This window comes from Cupressus sempervirens, chromosome 5 (assembly GCF_028749045.1).
Source record: "Cupressus sempervirens isolate cs-2001-9-10 chromosome 5, ASM2874904v1, whole genome shotgun sequence".
NCBI classification, from domain to species: Eukaryota; Viridiplantae; Streptophyta; class Pinopsida; order Cupressales; family Cupressaceae; genus Cupressus; species Cupressus sempervirens.
This window is the reverse complement of record NC_143122.1, coordinates 478,364,112-478,386,193: the sequence shown is the minus strand read 5'-3', so window position 1 is coordinate 478,386,193 and position 22,082 is coordinate 478,364,112.

The following is a 22,082-nucleotide window of genomic DNA, read 5'->3' as shown; positions in this document are numbered from 1 at the left end:
GGAAGGAATAAACTCTATAATATTTGCCTCATCAATCTTCAAGTTAAAACTAATATTAGATAAATTATCTACAACCTAGTTTCCCTCCCTAAGAGTATGAGAGGACACACCTTTAAATTTGTCAGTCATTGTCTAAGATTTTTCTAGAATATAACCAAACTTCTAGTTCGCTAATTTTTTCTTTACACATGAATTAATAACCACTAAAGAATCCCCCTCATTATGAATATTAACTATGTTTAGCTAAAGTGCCAGTTCTAAACCAAGAAGGAGTGTCATAGCTTCAGCTTTTTTATTTGTACCAATCGACAATTTTTGAGCCAACATACATAACACCTACCCATTATGATCTCTTATAAACACTCCAGCTCCCAATTCACTAGGATTTCCTCTCAAGCAGCCATCAAAATTTAACTTGCAATCTACCCTAGTGGGGGGAATCCATTTCACAAACTTTCTATTAACTTTCTCACAAGGTCTAGCAGATGTAATGAATTGATAAGATGGAGAAGGTAAAGAAGTCCATCTATTAGCCAAAGCAATATCCCACCCTATAAAAATAATATGTTTAGAAGTTCTTCTAATATAGGCTACCACAACTTCCCCCACTACAATTTCTAATGCTGAAAACATAGTTTCCAATGTCAAAGGTTTCTTTTCAAAAATCCTTTTATTCCTCTCCCACCAAATTGCCCAAATAACAATTTTTGGGATACACTTCCAAATACATGAATAGTAAGAGTGGTTAATTAGACTTGGCCAATATTGGAACATATCCCATAAGGTATTTGGGAGGGGCATACTGAAATTTAGCTTTTGAAGGATAAAGATCCAACATTGATATGCCATTTTACACTAAACAAAGAGGTGATCAACATTCTCCTCTTTCTCCATGCATAATACACATTTCATATTTTGAACAATATTCAATTTTGATAGCTTTTCTCCTATCAAAATTCTCTTTTTTAAAGCTAGCCAAGCAAAATTACCTACCTTTGGTGAGACTACCAGATTCCAACAAAATTTGAATGCCCAAAATGAGTTGTTACCAATTTCTAGGTTCTTCATAGCTGAGTAACCCCATTTTATTGAATATTTACCCTCTTGGTGTGGGGCCTAAATTAGTGTATCTAGGAGATTATACACTAAATAGTCCTTGTATTACATATATTAAACAAATTCTTTTTTGATCTGATCAAGAATTGGTTACTTGTGTAGGTTTCTCCAAGTAACCCTACTTGAAATTGGATCAATGGACTAAAAATAATCAAGTACATAAGGGCCCCATTCAGTACAAAAAAAATGTAATCCAATTGTCAAAGGATTGATTATTACAAAGTGGAGGAAGGCCATTCCATGAATCCTACAATAATAGTGCCTTAAAACCATTGTTAATTTTCCAAGTCAAATATCTAGTAACTAAATCATGAGATTCCACCAAGAAGTTCCAAACAACTAACCCTTTAGGCAAGTGGTCCATAGTGAAGATTTTGGATGGGTTAGAAGAATCTAAATATTTTCTCTATAATATTTTGCACCATTTAGCCTCTGCTTTCTCATACAAAGACCAAACTAATTTTCCTCCAAAAGCAATATTCCTTAAAGCCAAATTAGGAAGATTAATCCCACCTAGATGCTTCTCTAAATACATTTCCTTTAATGAGATGAGAGATATTTTACTATTACCTGGCATATTTTCTATCCATAAAAAACCTCGAATAATGCCTTCAATTTACTTAATAATAAACCTAGGTGTTGATAATATAGAGAACTAATAATTTGGGATAGCTGATAAGATAGACTTAACTAAAAGAATTTTTCTAGATAGAGAAAGCCATCTTACCTTCCAAGCAATTGTTATAGCTTTGATTCTATCTATTATATTTTTCCAATAAGAAGCTTTATTACTACCCATGGAAAAGGGAACACCCAAATATGTAGATGGTAATTTTTCCTCCTCAAAATCAAGAATCTTTTTAATCCTTTTTGCAATAGGTGGAGCTATGTTAAAGAAGAAGATTTTAGATTTAACCATGCTGATCTGCTAACCTAAGAATAGTGAATATTGGTCCAGTAAATACTTAATATGCTTGGCTTCATTAGTGTTTACAGATCCAAACAACAACGTGTCATTTTCAAAGAGAGAATGAGTGACTACTAGATAATTTCCTTCAAATTGAATGCCTTTCCAAAGCTCCAACTATTGATATTCAATTATGGCCTTGCTAAAGGCTTCTGCCATTAGAATAAATAAGGCAAGTGAAAGGGGATCACCTTATCTAATTCGTTGAGAAGATTTGATGTACCCCTCTAGAGACCCATTGATAAGAACCCAAAATTTAGCCCCTAAAATACAAGCTTTGATCCATTTGCACCAAGCTTTATTAAAACCAAATTTCTCCAATTCTTTGATAGGAAAGGAGAAATTAACTCTATCATATGCCTTCATCATATCTAGTTTAATAACAAAGGAAGGAATTTCATTTTTCTTGATATGATGAAGAGTTTCATGAGCCACAATTGCCACTTTTGACATCTCTTTACCTGGCACAAAACCACCATGTTCTGAAGAAATGATATTAGCCAAAAAAAACTTGAAGTCTAGAATAAATAGCCTTTGTGAATATTTTATATATAGTGTTGTACAAAGAAATTGATCTAAAATTAGCAAAATTCTGGGGATTGCCAGACTTAGGAATGATTGCATTATTAGTAGAATTAAAATTTCCATATATGTAACCCTTGCATCAGGAGGATTCTAGGGCCATAAGTAAATCCCACCCCAAAACATCCCAACATTTTTGAAAGAAGAGACGTGTAAAGCCATCAAGACTAGGTACTTTATCTGGGGGCAGGGAATAAACTACTTTCCAAATTTCCTCCAAAGTGAAGGGTTTCATAAGAGCATCATTATCTTGGTCTGATATAATTCTTGGAATTGCCTCTAAGAATGACTTAAGTTGAAGATTATTTACATCCATTTTCACTGATGGATCAAGGATTTCTTTAAATAATTTGACCCCTTCCCTTTTGATACTTGCCTCATCTAATAATTTTATACCTGTAAGTTATTCTGTAATTGAAAAAATGGATTTACTTGCCTTTTTGGACTTGTTGAAGGATTAAAAAATTAGTGTTACAATCATTATCACTTAACCATAATTCTCTAGACTTTTGCCACCAATATTCTTCCTCCTTGTGACACAACTCTACCCATTGAAATTGCTTCTCTTTCTAATGAGCATATGAATTTGAATTCAATTCAAAATTGATGATTTTTTCATTAATTTCTTTAAGTTCCTTCTAAACCTTGTTTTCCTCCTCAAAAATATTTTTAAAAAACCTATTTGTTCCAGATTCTAATTTTTCCTTTAAGATATTAGAGTTTCTTATAAAATTGAAACATATTATTACCTTTCTCCTATGGAGCACTGACCCACCATTGTCTAATTAAAGGAAGAAACATTGGATGTCTGAACCACATTCTTTCAAATTTAAAAGAAGATTATAATGTGATGATGTTTGGTCCACTCTATTATCTAAGGATAAATAAATAGGAAAGTGATATGATCTTGGGAAAGAGAGAATTCCTGCTTAGAATAGGATAGATGTTATTTTCTATGCTTGTGAAACTAAAAATCTATCAAGTTTCTCAACAATTTGCGAAAACCATCTATTATATTATGCCAAGTGAAGCATCCATTGGAAATTTTAATTTCAAAAAATTCATTAGTAGTGATAAAGTTATCAAATTCCTCCATAATTTTTAGAGATGGAAAAATTCCTCCCTGTTTCTCCTTGTTATTTCTAATTGCATTGAAGTCACCACCTATGATACAATTTTGTTGTGGTAAAGATCTGAGTTTTTCTAAAATGACATTCCATAATTTAAACTTATCTGAAATACTTGTGGGACCATAAATGTTAAAGATAACCATCAAAATTTCAAAATGTTGAAACTTAAAACATTGCCAACCTAGATCTTGTCCTATTAAGCTTCCAGAAATAGCCTTTAGGTTCCACAAAGTGGTTAAACCTCTTGAATCCCCAACACTAGGAAAATGGATGGATTTCCCTTGTTCCCATTTAGCAATAGAATCCTCATACTTTTCATGTAATAACTTTGTCTCTTGAAGTAATATAATGTCTCCTTTCAACTCATCAAGCAGTTTCTTAATCCTTATTCTTTTGTCAAGGGCATTGATACACCTGACATTCCACATTATGATCTTCATCCTTCCACCAAAGGACACTTAGTCCTTTTGATGACTCTTTTTACTGATTGAATTTTTTCTTCCAAAGTGGATTGAATGCCTACTGCAATTTCTTCTTTATCTTTTGTACTTTTTCTCTTTCTACCATGAGTCTTTGGAGTAGAAGATACCATAGTGGGATCTACAAGTGACTTCATAATTGAATGAGTTTGTGAGAAATCAAAAGTGGACCCATAGCCAATATTGCCATTGGCCATTTTTTTAGGTTGGAAATCTCCTAATTTCCTTTGAGCTTCCTCAAAATTATCTATTGATATGTGGGCCATATATTCTTGCATAACTTCTAATGCAATTAATTGAAATTGTTCTCATACCACAAATGCTGAAATTTCATTAGCTAATTGATGTAATTTAGATTTCACATTACTACCCAACTTGATGCCTTGCATAATCTATTTACATGTTGAGACAAACATCTCTAGAGGGGACTGATTAAACATAACATGATGTGTGACTAAATCTATTGTAGACCAACTTTGTTTGGACCAATTAGACAAACTAACATCCTGATAATTCAACCACCTACATATTGTTTGATGAAATTAAATGTTATGGAATTTTTGAGCATGCACCTTCAAAACAAATTGATTTTTAAAACTTACTCCTAGTAGATATATAGGAAAATGTTCACAAAATAACATTTGATGAGGCTCCTTCTTTCCATAATCTTATGAAAATGCTCTAAAATATTGGAAATCTATAGTTCCAACCCAAGACTAGTTTGGTTATCCTTACATACTTCCATTGTAGGATTTACACAAGAGTAATGACCTAAAAAAGAGAGGGATGAATGATCTAAATAAAGAGTACCCTCAATGTCCAAATTTGATGTAGGGATTTGATCTTGTACAATTGATGCAAGGATCTAATCTTGTAAATACTCATTTGGTACATCCAAGTTTGAATGAGAAATAGGTAGAGTGGCATTATTATTAGAAGTAATTTGATGGGTATCTGTACTAATTACATCAAGAACCGACCTAAATTTACATTTCTTAGGAATTGATGAATGATCCTCACATACCATAATCTATTTTGAATTAGCATATTGGAAATAAACATTAAAATGGTGCAAGATCAAAGAATGTTGATCAATTAACTTGAGTTTTTGATTGCAAACAATTTGTTTCCAATCCCCCCATTTGGAGTGGTAAATTATATATTGTGGAGTTGGTTTTTGATTGCTTAGAAGTAAGAAAACCCTAATTGGGTGAAAGACTTGTTCAAAAGGGATGAGATCATGCCTAATAAAGATACCCACCTTGTTTGCTATCAATTCAACAGTTTTTGTGTGTCTATATTGAAGGGGCAAATTTGGTAATTCCATCCAATGGAAAAAAAAGATAACATCACTTGATTTAGGGGAAAATTTTGGGGAAAATGGATAGGTAGATATGCCAAAACCTTTACAGAACCACCCTTTGAATTTATGCACCCAATCCCTAGTCTTAGCTGAAGTAAAGAGAATAGTAAAATAGTTTAAAACTTGATCATGGAATAATACCTCTTTCATACTTAGCCAGTTACTTAAAATCCATTATTGTATGTCTATTTTGATTAAATTATGGATTTGAATCTACACCCTAAGCTTTATCTTTCTCAAAAATTCAACATGCAAGGAAATCAACCTTTTTGGAATAGTGATTTCCACTACTGCTCGATCTTTAAACCTTGTGTGTCTACATGAACAATATTCTTTGATTACTTCTTCTTCCGAATACTCTTTGGTTTCCTAGTGTAATACCCCAAAATTGGCTCATTGCCATGATTACCAATTCTAGTCTACTCTAATCAATTCTAAGACCTATTTCATTAGGCAATTCTTATTTTGCTACTCGCTACTTGACTTAATTGTCAGATGCAGAAAACCCTAATCGACATTCATCATGCTTATTATTTAATTCCTATAGTATTTACTCATATTAGTCACATTGAAACCCATTGATTAATATTTAATTCAATTATTAAGTATTTATACTTTAATTAAATTAAATTATACCTTAAGGCTAATGTACTAAGGAATTAAAGTTATTTAATTTAATAAATATGCCTATTCTAATTAATTGAATGAAATTATTTAATTAAATAAGAAAAGGCATTTATGAGCTCATATCTCACTTATTAAATTAAATATTCTTCCTAAATCTCCTCTTCAGTTCTTAATGGAAACTCTAAGTGAACTCTCTCTCGAATTGGAAACAATCTAGTTAACTTGTTCTCACACTTATGACAAGTTCAATTAATTGCTCATCACACTCAAATCAGAAACAATTCACTTCACCTGTGCAAGGAAGTTTCCATCTTAACTGAATCTTTGCTTCAATCCTAACCGTCAATCCGAATCGATCTAAACCGTTGATAGATTCCAAGAAAGTCTATTTAAGAGACCCTCATTTCCTCATTATAGAGGTTGGAATTCTCATGCTATCGAATTGCTGTCGCATTTTGCACTCACCTTGCTTTAGCATATTCTTACATCTTTTCATTGTTAGCTTTATTCTCATTTAGATTTAATTTTGCATACATTTAAATTAATTTTCTTTATATGTTCTTAGATTAGAATGCATCTTTCATTCTAGAATACTTTGCACGATCATATAGACTAATTGTATTGCATTCAAATCCTTCATTCTTAGAGGGTTTGGTTGCCTACACCTCAATTCTGAGGATATCAACAGGAAAAATCCCTTTAGATAGAAGGCAACAGGTCACTTTGTTGGATGATTTTTGGATGAACAATTCAATGTTCATTCTAGGATGAATCCTCATATAAAGACCATGTTGAAGTGTGTGTGTGAAGTGTAAGGCCACATTCTGCATATACATTTGTAGCACCCACCGTGGGGCAGAGAAAATTAATTTTTCTAGCCTTGTTCTACATTTTTAAAATCATTTTTGTGTTCTCTATCTGTACTATTCCATACAGATTCAAGAATCTTCGCACGAGACTATTCATTTTTGCACAAGGATCCAGAATCTTCGCGCGAAGATTTTTTTCGTATCATGCAAGAAAGTGCCTAAGCACATGAAACTTCATGAGGAACCTATTTTCTTCACGTGGGCTCCAAACAATTTCACACAGCTTTGAGAGCGATTTTGCACAAAATCTTGTGATAGCTATTTCAGTTTTAAGCTTTATTTTTTGATCTTCAAATTGTTTGATTTCACTAACTTGCTTGTCTTGATCTATTTCTCTAGATTTCTTGCAGCTTAACCATTGTTTGTAGGACGTATTTTTGAATATTCCTTTTAAAACCCACTCAAAAATAGACTAACAATTTTCTTACAGGACACTGTCAAAGATACGCTTATCAAAGATCAATATTTTCAAACCCACAAAACAATGTGTGTCTTCTTTTCTTGCTTTCAAAATTAGATTAACTAGGGCTTGTGAACTTCTTAGGATGCAAGACAGAAGAATAGGGGAATATTCTCTTCACTTCTCAAAGGTCATGACCTAGAGTGAATTAGAAACCTAGATGCTTCCAAAAGATGGCATTCTGAGGGAGGCAAGCAGCTTGGTGGTTCTCCAATGCTTATTCTCTTCTATGATAAGACAATGATTTCCTTTTAGGGAATCGAAATCTTTAAGGAAGAATGAGTTTGGATTGATTAAGCCAAGTCGGTAATTAACTTGTTTGGTGTGTTTGGGTGAGGAAATAAGGTAGAGGATTATGCTCTTTCCCCTTGAGGAAAATTAGAAACTTGGACCCTTAGATCTAGACCACCAATCCATGTCAATCCTTTAGAGTTCTTGTCGAAGTGATCCAACCTCTGAGAACAACCCAAGTGAGCACACTCCTTTTGCCAGAGATTCCAACTCACTATAATCAAGATGCTTTATAGAGTGAAAGATCCAAAGCCATATTAATTTCTTCCCCTTGATTCTTGATATTGCATATCAAGGGGAGGCTTTGTCTATGTACTGGTCGGTGCCAGCCCCTAGCTTGCTAAGCAAGTAGTGTGCACTTTCAGATGCTGGTGTAGGCTACTGGCCTCAACTCTACTTGCGGAACCATCGAGGATTAATTTGAATAGAAGCCAAGTAAAAACTTTTTAGTTACAAGCTACTTGGTTCACCTCTGAAAGGAGGCATAATCTTTGTACAAGGAGGGGGAAGAATCTCTCCTATAGAACTCACCATAGGCATGCTACTAGATGTTTGAAGGTGGTATACGTACTTGTCCCCTACGATAAGGGTGCTCATTTAGCATATACTATTGAGTCCTTTGAATATACCAAAAACACGGGTGCCCTCAAAGGGGTGACATGGTTGTGTGAGGTACACGCATACGCATAAGATGTGGGACAAAGGTTTTGCCTTCTCTACTAATTTTTCTTTCTAGGGATAAAGCATATTTTTTATCGAGTCATCAACAAAGTTCAAACCATTTTACAACAAAAAAAATTCAAGACTCCCCTATCCTGTCGAGTTACCTTGTCCTCGACAGGACTATTTTCAACTATTGCTTGCTTCCCACTGTCTTCTTCGAACACTTTGCCTAAATTGCAAACTTGAAACATTGTCCAAACATCTTACTATGTCAACCTTGCTATCTGTCCAATCAAATCTATCTGATAAATCTACCCAATCTATCTAAAAAGTCCAGAAATCTTGTCAAATTGAGTCGCTGTTGTAAAATCGGTTTGTCTTATTGCACAAAAACTTTTTCAGTCTCGCACAAAATCATTTTTTCCTCACGCAAAATTAAACTACTGTCATGAGTCTTTTCATGACCCTCTGAACTTTCTCGTACAAAATTAAAACACTGTCACTGACTTTTGCACGATCCAAGAAACTTCTTTGCATGGCTCACAAAACTTCTTTGCGTGGCCTGTAAAGGTTTCTCAAGCGAGACTTTGTGTCAACTTTACCAATTTGGGTTTTTTTTAGCTATTTGTGCTCTACACACTGTCTTTTTCTACATCTGTTTATTGCTCTCTGTCTACAAACAGTCCTAAAATAGTGGCACTTTGCTTAAGCTGAAGACTTGTATCTTGTACTTTGACTAGTCTCGTCTCTTAAGTTATTTTTTGTCCTCGTCTTAATGCTTGTCATACTTTGTGTCGCATTGGTCATAATCTTTGGCTGTTATAGCCTTTAAATCAGACCATTTATGGCTTAGTGAACAACATTCTTACTGTTATCTTGTCCTTTTTGAGACTTAGTGTTAGTGTAGTCCTTGCCTAGGTTCTTGCTTCTTGTCCTTTTCTATGACTGTCGCAACCAAAAGCGGCAACGTGCTTTATCCTCTTAGACTTAGACATGGTCATGCCAGGGGTCATAATCATGATAGAGGTCTCTTACCTTTCGTTACACAGTTTATATCTAATTCAACTAGTGAGGCATCTTTATGATCCCCTTCACCTGCTAGGTCATCTCGAGTTCAGCAAACATTTTCCATAAACTTGCAACAAATTAGGAATCCTTTGTACCAAGAGGATACTGAGATAGGTAGAGGTCTTGTATTACCAAACACAATGTCTAATCCTTTTTCTAGAAGACCTTTTGAAACACAACACACTAAAACTAAACATGTTCCTATAATAATTAATCGTGAACCTAAACATAGTAGTCATAGTCAACATCAAGAACCACCTAGGAATGAAAAAGAGAAAGAGAAAGACTATGACACCAATGAGGAATAGGAAGAGGTGGAAATACTCCCTGAACACATGGCCAAATGTCAAAGAGACAAAAACTTCCAAAAGGTCATAGGAATCCTTCTCAACGAAGAGAAAGAAAAGCACTTTCTCAAACTTGCCCAAGAGGGAGCTAAACTGCCCTCTCATTTCAATGTGGAAACCATCATCACGCCTGAAGAAGAAACTTAGACTTCTAAACTCCAAAAACAACTGAAAATTATGCAAGACCAATTGGCTCAGATGATGCATGAGAAAGAGAAACCCACAAAGACATACACATTGGATGCTCTTTGTCCATTTCCTTTTGACAAAAGCATAAACATGCCGCCTTTCCCATGAGGCGTAGAATTACCCAAATATGACAAGTACTTTGGTACTACTGATCCCCAAGATCACTTGCAAGAGTTTGGTGCTTTGTCTATGGAGTTTATACATGATCAAACCTACCTCATGCATTTATTCCCTAGAAGCCTAGGTGGTCAAGCCTTGGAGTGGTTCTCACATTTACGTACTAGTATCAAGACATTTGACGAAATTGTCAATCTATTTATTTAATGATATTCTCATAACATACAACATCATGTTAATATTCGAGATCTATGCAACTTAAATATAAAGTTGCTGAGCCTTTTCTCATATTCCTCCAATGCTGGAGACAACTCTACACTAAGTATTCTCGCAAAATTCTAGAAATGGAGAAGCTTGACATTTTCACTGATAACCTCTTACCTAATTTTGGATATAGAGTCCAACTTCAAGGTCTACGTACCTTTGAAGACATGATTACAAAGGCTATTCATATTGAGGAATTTATGGTCAAGAAAGGTGAACTCACTCTTCAAAGAGACATAAAACAAGGTTCCACTTCCAACAGGGATAAAACCAAACATGTCAACAAGAACCGAGAAACTCTACATGATGGAGTTGTTGACAATGTCACACCCAAACCTGTTAAAGCAGCATTTAATCTCACAGACGGCCTCAAAGTGGCCAAAACTGTTGAAAAACCTCCCCCTAATAATAAAACATCTGGGAACAAACTAAGAAACTCTTGTACAACACACCCCAAGCAAGAGTATACACCCTTGGGAGAACCTTTGGATGTGGTTTACAAAACATTGCTACAACATAAGCTTATTTCACCAATGGATAACTCTCGTCCCTATGATCCACAACCCCATCCACCATGGTAGAATGAGGCCTCATTCTATGAGTATCACCAAAATAAGGGACACAAAACTAGCAACTATATAAACTTGCACCATAAAGTCCAAGACATGATTGTTGCTGGTGATCTTGTGGTAGATGGACATAAAAAAAACTTAGACCATAAGGCATTCAAAGAACCTTTCCCAGCTTATGAAAAAGGAGAGACTTCGCAACCACAACACTACAACAAGGTCAACTATACATATTCCAATGATGACAATTTCATTCATATGGTTGAACCTATGTATTCTGAATATTGCAACATTATTACCATTAAGGGAAAACAAGATAACGATAAACCCAAGACACCATTTGTCTTGAGGGGCCCTACTTCTAATGCAATGGATAATATACCCTCACAACACTGTGCTAATACTGTTACTCACTCTCGCACCAAGTTGGTGCTCAAAGGCCCCACACCTACTTCAAATATTGAACAAAACAAAGACAAAGCCCTTGCTGGTCCATTCGGTAAAGGTGCAAAACCCACAACGAACTTGACCGCAACCAATTATAGTGTTTTTGATAAGCTAAAATGAACTAATGCTCAAATTTCCATCTTTGAGCTACTTAAAATCTTGCTTGCTCATAGGAAGATTCTGGACAAAACCCTTGCTGAGGAAAATGTTCCTCAAGATCTTGATCTTGAGTGATTCCAATCCATGGTGGGTTACCTGACCTCACCTTATCTTATGACCTTCTTTGAAGAAGATGACAACTCACTGAATCACCCACACAATCAACCTCTACACATTGAGGTTATGATCCACTAGACACATGTTTGTCAGGTACTCATTAACAATGGCACTGGTCTAAATACTGTCTCTACTGCTCTTCTTAGAAAATTGAATTATTCTGAGGACTCTATCAATCCTCGATGAAAGATCACTATCAAAGCATATGACAAAGTGGAATGAAAGTCTTTAGGCCTTGTGGTTTTACCCATTCATGTTGATCCTATAAAGAGGGATGTCACCTGTCAGGTTCTTGACATTCCCTTGGCTTACAACATTTTGTTGGGATGGCCATGGATACATGAGATGCATGTTGTACCATCCACATACCACCAATGCATCAAGTTCCCATTTCATGGCTCTAAAGTTACTATTCCTACCACAACTAGCTATACCTACAATATACTCAAGTCTATTGAAACTTTTGTCCCTACTAACCATGAATCCACTGATTATCATGATAATAAGCTGAAACAAATTGAACAATCATTCAAACTGAAAGAAACTGGCATGGGAGAGTATCACATTGAACCAGTGTTGTCATTGACATCTCTCCCAGAGTCTCCTCGACATTATGGGAGACCCTCAAAGGCAAAGAAGCCATTCATACTGACACCTCAGACCAAGTATAATGGCACTTTTGTCAAGGCTACAGTTCCCTTAGAAGATGAAAGTGAAAACAAAGCCATTGCTGCATGGCTTTATAGAGAAGAGGCTCTAGTGGCCCTAACAGAACAAGCTCAAGAAATTACTCCTAAGAAATATGGACCTGGTCTTAGGCTTATGAAGCATTTTGGTTACAAGGGAACTAGCCCTATTGGGTGCAATAACAATGGCCTAATAAATCCTATCAAAGCAAGAGCTCAAAGTAACAATGATACAACTAGCCTAGGATTTAAGAAGGTCCCTTTCTATTTGGGATCAAAAAAAATCATACCTATACCTGAGAGTTCATCTGAAAATGAGTCACAATTTGAGTCAGGTACTCAAGAGGAAGCATCTGATGATGAGGATTCCTATCCTCATCCTATCCCTTATGATCTCACTAAATTCTTTGTTGAGCTAGATGAATTTGTGCCACGTGTTAGTACTGTGGATAATACCAGTGATTCTTCTGAGGACAATACTGAGCAACTCAAATATCATTCAAAAAAGGGAGAATCTAGTCAGTCATGTCGTATTGAGTATTTGTGTAAGAATCTAGAGGATGATGGTGAGTATGTCCCTATCACTTTTGGGGAGTTCTATAGTCTCTCACCATGTAGCACTGATTCTAAAGAATATGAGTTTGACTGTCTTTTAGAAGTGACTACTGATAAAGACATTGACCAAGTGCATGTCTATGAAAACCAAATCGAGATGGGTGAAACATCTAGGGTTAGGTCACATGGGTTAGATCCAACTAGTGTCCTAGAGTCATCACTTCCTAATGTTCGTACTCTAAGGCATTTGAACACACTTGTGGATGAGGTCATCGTAGGTCTCAAATTTTTGGTCCATGCACTTAATGACTATACTGTGAATGCAATTGAACCAGCCACTACTCTCTCACTCACACATCCCGAGCTTATAGACTAGAACCCCAATGCATCTAGCAAAGTCCCCACATTCCAAAATGACTATGCTCTCACCTATTACCTAAATGCTATCAAACCTATAATGTCTTCCACCAATGACCAGAGTGTCAACATGACTGAGACCAATATCAAATATCTCATTCATACAATTAAAAAGAAAAAATGCAAAAGGTCTGATGGTGAAAACCACGTTGTGGCAGTGTCAGAACCCAAAAAAGTAAAAAAAAAAGAGGTATCCAAGGGTGAAAACCTCTCTGAGGCACTTGCAAATGAGATATTTGATGTCCTTCCTAGTCACTTTTAGGAGAGATCATCAGTGTTAATAGAGCCAATGCAACCAATTAACCTGGGCATAGAAGAACATCCTCATATGATAGATTTGGCACAGTCACTGTCACCTGAAGAGAAGGAACAATTCATTTCCTTTTTCAAAGAAAAGAAAATAAATTTTGCTTGGACATATTCCAACATGCCAGGATTGGATTCGGATCTTATCATGCATCACTTGTCCATAGCACCAAGCATCAAACCAATTAAACAAAAGCTTCAAAAAATGCATCCTCATGTTGCATTGCTCGTCAAAGAAGAATTGGAAAAACTTCTAAAGGCTGGTTTCATTCATGCAAAAAATGGGTTTCACATGTGCATGGGTGACCTTTTGTTGGAATGTGATGTCATTTGGCTTAAAGAATGCTCGTGCTACATATCAGTGGGCTATTACTACAATTTTCCATGATATGATGCATAAGACCATGGAATACTATGTTGATGATACCTTGGTCAAAAGTGCTTTGGGACCCATCCTAGATCATATGGAAAAATTTAGTCTTTGATTTAATCCTAAGAAATGTGCATTTGGTGTCACATCAGGAAAGTTTCTAGGATACATTGTCTCTACAAAAAGAATTGAAGCAGACCTAGAGAAACTACAAGCAATAATGGACATGCCACCACCTAAGAACATCAGTCAGATGAGAGGATTATAGGGAAGGCTTCAATCTATTCGTAGTTTTATTTCACAATTGGCAGATAGATCACAACCCTTCACAAAGACCTTACATAAGGGTGTGAAATTCAATTGGAGTTAGGATTGTGAGCAAATCTTAACACAGATCAAACAATATCTTGTCAATCTGCCAATCCTGATGCCTCCTATTCATGGGAAGCCTTTGCTTTTATATATTTCAGCCACTGAAACATCTTTGGGAATCCTGTTGGCTCAAGAAGAAAAGGACAAAAAAGAAAGAGCTATTTATTACTTGAGCTAGACACTGGTCTCTTATGAGAAGAATTGTAGTATTATTGAGAAAGCTTGCTTGGAAGTTGTCTTTGCTTCTGAGAAGTTGAGACACTATATGCTTTCCCACACTACATGGCTCATGGCTAAAATAGATCCACTAAAGTACTTGCTTAGTAAGGCAGCTCTTACAGGAAGATTGGCTAAATGGGTTATATGATACTTAGTGAGTTTGACATCCAATATGTTGAATGCAAGGCTATAAAGGGACAAGCAATTGCAGACTAGCTGGCTAAGGCACCCATACAGAGTCTTCTGGCAATGAACATTGATTTCCCAGATGAGCCAATTTTGATACTCATGCACCATACATGGGTTATGTTCTTCGATAGGTCCTTCACATAATAAGGATTAGGTGTTGGATTACTCTTCATTACACCACAAAGATACTCACTGCCAAAAGCATACAAGATTTTGTTTCCTTGTACAAACAACATTGTTGAATACGAGGCTTTGATCAATGGCATGAAAATTGCAGCTGAATGGAGAGTGGATCAGTTAGATATCTTTGGTGACTCTCAACTTGTTATCAACTAGGTTAATGATGTGTATGAAACAAAGGATGATAAACTAATTCCTTACAAGTGCATGGGTGATGACCTAAAGAAGTATTTTGCACACATCACCTTCTAGCAAGTTCCACGAGCAGATAATAAAGTGGTTGATGCCATGGCCACTCTGGCCTCCCTACTACAAATGCCTGAAAATGATCTTTGACATGAGTTCTTGGTGGAAGCATTACACTACCCAGCCTATGACACCTCTAATTCCAAGATGATCTGTTATATTGTTGGACACAAATCATCTCGCTACCATTTCAAAAGGTCTGACCCAGAATGAGAAATGTTACCTAATTCATAATGCTTTGCATTATGTCATTATTGCTGATGATCTATATAGGAGAGGTCTCAATGGAACACTCCTTAGGTGTTTAGAACCTAAAGAGTCCAAATGTGCACTAATTGATGTTCATGAGGGCATTTGCGGATCTCATTCTAATGGCCTAATACTAGCTCACAAACTCCTTCATACTGGTTACTACTGGCCTAAAATGGAGCAAGAAGCTATCAAGTATGCTAGGTCCTACAAGCAATGTCAACTACATGGGAATTTGATTCACACTCCAGCCAGGGAGTCGATTCCCTCTACTACAACATGGCCATTTCAAAAATGGGCCTTTGACTTGGTGGGGTAGATTCACCCAACCTCCTCTAATGGACATAAGTTCATTATCATGGCTACAGATTATTTCATGAAGTGGGTAGAGGCAATCCCTCTCACAGTTGCTGATGGAAAAACTGTAGCACTTTTCATCACAAACTACATCATCTATAGATATGGTGTACCATACTCAATCATTAATGACAATGGAGGATAGTTCAAGAATAAAGACCTCAAGGAACTATGCAAGAAATTTAGAATCACACAACATTGGTCTTCCATTTATTACCCCCAAGGTAATGGCCAGGTTGAGGCATCCAATAAGGCAGTCCTCAAAATTCTTCATCGCACATTCATCAAATCGGGGAGAGAATGGCATCTCCAGATCAATCCATCTCTGTGGGCATATAAGACAAGCATTAGAACTCCAACGGGCACAACTCCCTTTGCATTGGTGTATGGGGTGGGTGTTGTGCTTCCAATAGAGGTTGAGATTCCTACCTTGAGAATCTCTATGAAAGGCCTTATCACTAATGATGACTACAGGATAGCTTGGCTTCAAGAGCTTGTGTTACTGGATGAACGTTGATAAGTGGCATGTGATCATCCGCGAGCATATCAACAACGAATGGAAAGAAGCTACAATCAGAGAGTCAAGCCACATGACTTCCAGCTGGGTGACCTCGTCCTGAGAGAGAATCCTAAGAATCAACAACAACAAGTACAAAAGGGAAAGTTTGAACCAAACTAGCTTGGTCTTTACATCATTACTACAGTATATGGATCTAGTGCCTATTATCTTTCCACAACCGAAGGACACGTGCTTAAAGAACTTGTCAACACTCTCCACCTGAAGTGGTTTTATAGTTGATTTAATATCAGCAAGATCTTTGTACATATCTATATGTCCTGAAAAAATCTAAAAAATTAGAAAAAGTCTTGAAAAAATTGTTACGCTGGTGAAAACCTAGCAATAGGTGCCTTGGTAACACCAAAAAAAAAGTGAAAAATCTCAAAAATACAAAAAAATTGGAAAAACAAAAAAGTGCCATTGGTGAAAACCTGGAAATAGGCACCATGGTAGAAAAAAAAAGGAGTCCTGCCAAGAAAGTGGAAACCTAGTAAACAGGCGCCTCTTGTTCCCAATGCTCCATCTTGCAGCGCACCTTCTTGCTATTCTGTATAGTCACTTTCATGCTTTTGCTTTCCTACTTTTCCTACTTTTTGCTCATGTATCCATGGATTGAGTCTTGTCACGGCTCAGGGGCATTCCCCTTTAGTGTCACTATTTTTGAGATTCTCCTCATAGAATCTCCTTCGCAACAGTCACCAGTGGTCCTCACTATGTCTGCCTACTATCGCTAGTGTCACTCTTTTCAAGATTCTCCTTATAGAATCTCCTTCACAACAGTCACCAGTGGCCCTCACTGCATCTGCCTACTATCGCTAGTGTCACTCTTTTTGAGATTCTCCTCATAGAATCTCTTTCGCAATAGTCACTAGTTGTTTTAGCTGTGTCTACCTATTGTTGCTTGGGTCACGTCTCCAGATTCCTTTATGGGAGATCTCTCTTGCATCAATCACTAGTCATCCCAACTATGTCTATCTACTGTCACTTAGTCTTTCTTAGGTTCTTCATCGTGAAGATTCCTCTTTGACCTTAGTCACTAGTCATTCTGACTACGTCTACCTATTGTTGTCACTGTACTAAAGAGATTTCTTTCAAACATGTTCTGGACACTGACACTTGACATTAATCCCAAAAACATTGAACTCAAAAATGATATAATTGTTTGGATATGTTGAGCATTTTCTTTTTTTTCTTTGGCTTTTTTTATCATATCCCCTCGAGCAACTCGATGATGTCATCTTCGACTAGAGAAGCAATGACTGGGGGCATGATCTTTTCTTTGCTTTCTATTTGTGGTTTAGTTCCAATAAGTTGATCTATTCCTATAAAAGGGGTGTCCACTATAAGAGCCTCCATCTCATATTGGATGGTCGTGTGTACCTCAACTCCTTTTATATGAATACGCCAATAACGTTGGTTCTTCTCCTTGTTTGTTGGAGTGAACTCTTAATGCTACAGTAAATACTAATACTCATCCTGCTAAGTGAACATAAGGGTCACTACGAGTATATCTAGCACACTTCTATCTTAGGTTACGAATGCAAAGGTTGTTGTGAACAAAATAAATACTGAATACTTAGCATAAGAGAGATCTCTCCTATGTTTGGTATGCCTGTCATGTGAGCAACATTCAAGTCATCCTAGCATTTATGCTCTGATGCTTATGTTAATTTGCTATATTAAAAGGGACAAATGTTCTAGTCATTCTGGCTTCTTGTGCCTCAAATGCTTACCTTCAATCCTGACAAATCAATAACGTATGTTATATTCATATTTCCATGATTGCAATGTCAGTGGGAATTGTATGACCTACAAGATTTTTTCTATATCCAGTGATGAAAGATTGTCAAGGCTTGGTAACCAGACCTAGGGTTGCATTTAACATAGTCTTGCATTACATTCTTCACTTGCATAAGCACGCAATTCGATGGTCATTCTATTACCACCCTTTGTGATGAAGGATTGGGGGCACCTCCACATGAATTAGGTTCCTCTATGGCTACACAAGAGTTTGGTTTGTTGATTCATGTTCCTCGGTGTAGTACCTATCACTATCAAGCAAAAACACACAACACTACATGAGATGTCAGTCAATTTCCATATGCATTTCATCCATATACTCATAATATCTAATCTACATGCTCATAATCACATCACATCAAATGGCATATACATTCTATCAAAGTACAACATACATCTCATAATCATCATATTGACATCTCATGTACATCAAAGTAAAGAAAAATAGACAATGACATGTACACATTGATACTCAACTCAAAAAATCATGTATATATATATCAAAAGAATGGATCAGTACAAAAATGGGCACTACTCAATCGCAATCGATCAAAAATGATACATGTGGTGTTGGTACACTAGTCGATACATAGCTAGAGATCAAAATCAAAGCTAGATACAGAACATCTAACTCTGTCTTGTACCCTCACCTCTAGGAGGAGTAGGAGTAGCAGGTGGTGGTGCCATCTCTGGTCTAGTAGGAGGTCGTGTGCCTCCAAACTCTCATGCATACTAAGAAAAGTGTTGCACCTGAAGTGTCTCATCTGGTACTACACTCGTATATGCAACATAATAGTAGGTAGTCTGAGCTGACTAAAAGTGGACCTTATCCCATGCCAACTCTAATCTCTACTCTACAGTCTCTGCATGCTCTCTCCATCGATCTATCTCCTTCTGTCTCTCCACCAGCTACACATCCTAGACTACCACTAAAATCTGTAGGTCCCCCATTTGCTGGGAGGCCTGATGGATCTGCTCTCGGTACTATCGTACTGTGTCTTGTACCCTAGCTATAGGATAATTTGGCATGTCCTCATCAAGAATCTCAGGTGCCTGCCATTGTGGTGGTGCTTGTTGCTATGGTGGTGCCTACAGCTATGGTGGCACCTGCTACTATGGAGCCTCCTACTGTGGGGCCTCCTCCTTTGTCCTCTACCTGCCGTTCCAACTCTATCCAATCCCACCACCTCTGGCACCTGGGTCTGATCCCATCTGCCATGGAGGAATCAACATCTATTGTACCTGGTGCTGGACCCATGGCTACTACTATGGCTGACCTAGTGGCTGTGGCTATGCCTGCTGCTATTGGGGCACCTACCTCTCTTCTTGTCCTACCATCCCCACTAGATCTATAAAGCGTGGGAATGGATGGCTGATCAAAAATGCCTGATATGCAGGCATCATCTCTATATCTACTACATCTGGTAGGTAGTCCTACTAAACTATAACTAGGCTATGAATATCTATCATGGACCGCCCTGGATCCATTTGTGTTGGCCATCCATGCTCAACATCCTTTTGCAACTTGGTATAGGCACAGAACTCAGGAGAAATGTCCCGTGATCAGCCATACTGCCGCCACACTCATGAAATCACAAATCTCTCTATGACTGATGTCGTCCTGCCCACCAGAGGTTGAGAACTAAACATCCATGGTAGCTCTCTGGGGGCATCATCCCAGTCCTTTGTCTCTCATCCAGGTCACCATATAATAGACACTAGGTCATCAAGACATATCCTCCACTACTCTATCTTACCCAGGTGGACTTGGGTAATGTGCCCTCGATATCTGCATACATAGGGCTCTATAGGCTCTCTGGCATCCTAAAAAATGGGCCTACATACGGGAAGGTGCTCCCATGCCCATACCTAGAAGACATACACTCTAGCTGCCATCATCTTCTTCTCATGGAAGATGACCTCGTGCATCTCATGGAAAAGATGGGCCAACATGCACTAACTCCACCCAAAGATCTCAGGTGCCTACAAAATCCTACAGAGCATGACCCCCCACCCACACTCCAAACCATGATGTCCTCTATCAAGACATAAGAAACAGCTCAAAAATATAGCCAGGACAGATGCCAACCTATGCGTTGGTCCATAAGTATGCATCAGCTCATCACAGCTGGTAGCCCTGCCCCTTGGTAGCTCTCTCCCAAACACAATGGATAGTGCCTCTATCCCTGCTTGAGGCACTATATCATAGACAACCTGGGCGCCATGAAATGGGATCCTCAATATCCTCCATATATCCTCTGAGGTAATCATCATCTCACCCATCGACAAATGAAATGTCTTCATCTCTGAATGGAAATGCTCCACCAAGGCAGTTAGTAAGCTATGATTCACCATAATGGCTAGAATTCAACTTAGTGAAGACAAACCCAATCAGGCAATGTGTGCCCGATCAACATCATCGAGACTCTGCAATAACTCTCCATATGAGGGGTAATGCAATCTAAATGCGACATCACCAAAGAACTCCTACACGCACAACAAAAAATGAAAAATGAAACAATCAGTATTAAGTTGAAATGATACACCAGAATAAATTAAAATATAATTTTTGAGCAACTTTTAAACTTGACTATCACAAAATTTCACATGAAGTTCATGAAATCTCGTGCGAAGATATTAGATATCGCGCAAAGAATCACGTCATCACATGAAAGAATATCTTCCTGCACCAAAAAAGAATTTCCTTCGTGTGAAGAATCTCCTCCTTCACGTGAAACATAATGCCTCCTATGCGAAGATCCTCCCGCTACGCACAAAGAAACAGTACACCCTATTTCTTTGTGAGAAGAAAGAAGATCTTCATGCAAAAAGAGATAGGTCTCACATGAAGATTGATTGGATCTCTTAAAAACATGCTAATAAATGTAATAAATGACCTAGAAGTGCATGTAAGTGAAAGTATGAAGGTAGGGAATCGAAGACTCGCCAATGGTCCATAGTCTGCTAGCTAACTGTGACATCTGGAGTGCTCAAATCAATGATATCTCACATTAACTGCCATGTCTCTCTTAGAGCTCAAAATCACTAGAAGACAAAAGCACAAATGAATTGAAAATGACCCCTTTGGCCCTTATATAGCTGTTGATCAAAATTTTCAAAGTGCTCAAATTTGCGCAAAAATCCCCCTTGGCTAATTGGACCGTTTTGGATGCATTTTCGAGATCGAATTCAAAATTTGACACCTAAATGCTTCAAAAATGTGTTTTAAAGTTTTGGGGACCGATGCGATCAAACGCTTGTGCAGTCTAAATTTATCTGATATCTTAGGATTCTTGGAATCCTTTTAATTCTAAATTCTTCATATTTTCAAAATTCATTTTGAAAATCTTCAACTCAAGTCAACTTTTCTTAATTCTTGGTCAAACTTGGTCTTATGGATCTTAGAAGCATACTAAATAGACTCTGAATCATCTTTTGACCATTATGATCTCTTCCATATTCTACTAAATCTTAGATTTCTTCTATATCTCATGCTTTATTGCTTCACATCTATTTCTGGTGTGTCATCTTTCAATTTCGCTCCCAAGGGGGTAGGATGATTACATCATTGAATACTTATTGCTCAAGGCATCTCGTTCCCATCTTATGTCCTCATCATTTGGGACATCTCACCACTAGGGGCATATTGGTTCCCTCTTTTTGGCATCTTTTTCATCTATTTCATTTTGTCATCAATTTTGATTATAGGTATCGAGACAATCTAAACCCTAATTCTTGAGGATCAAGCCTCAT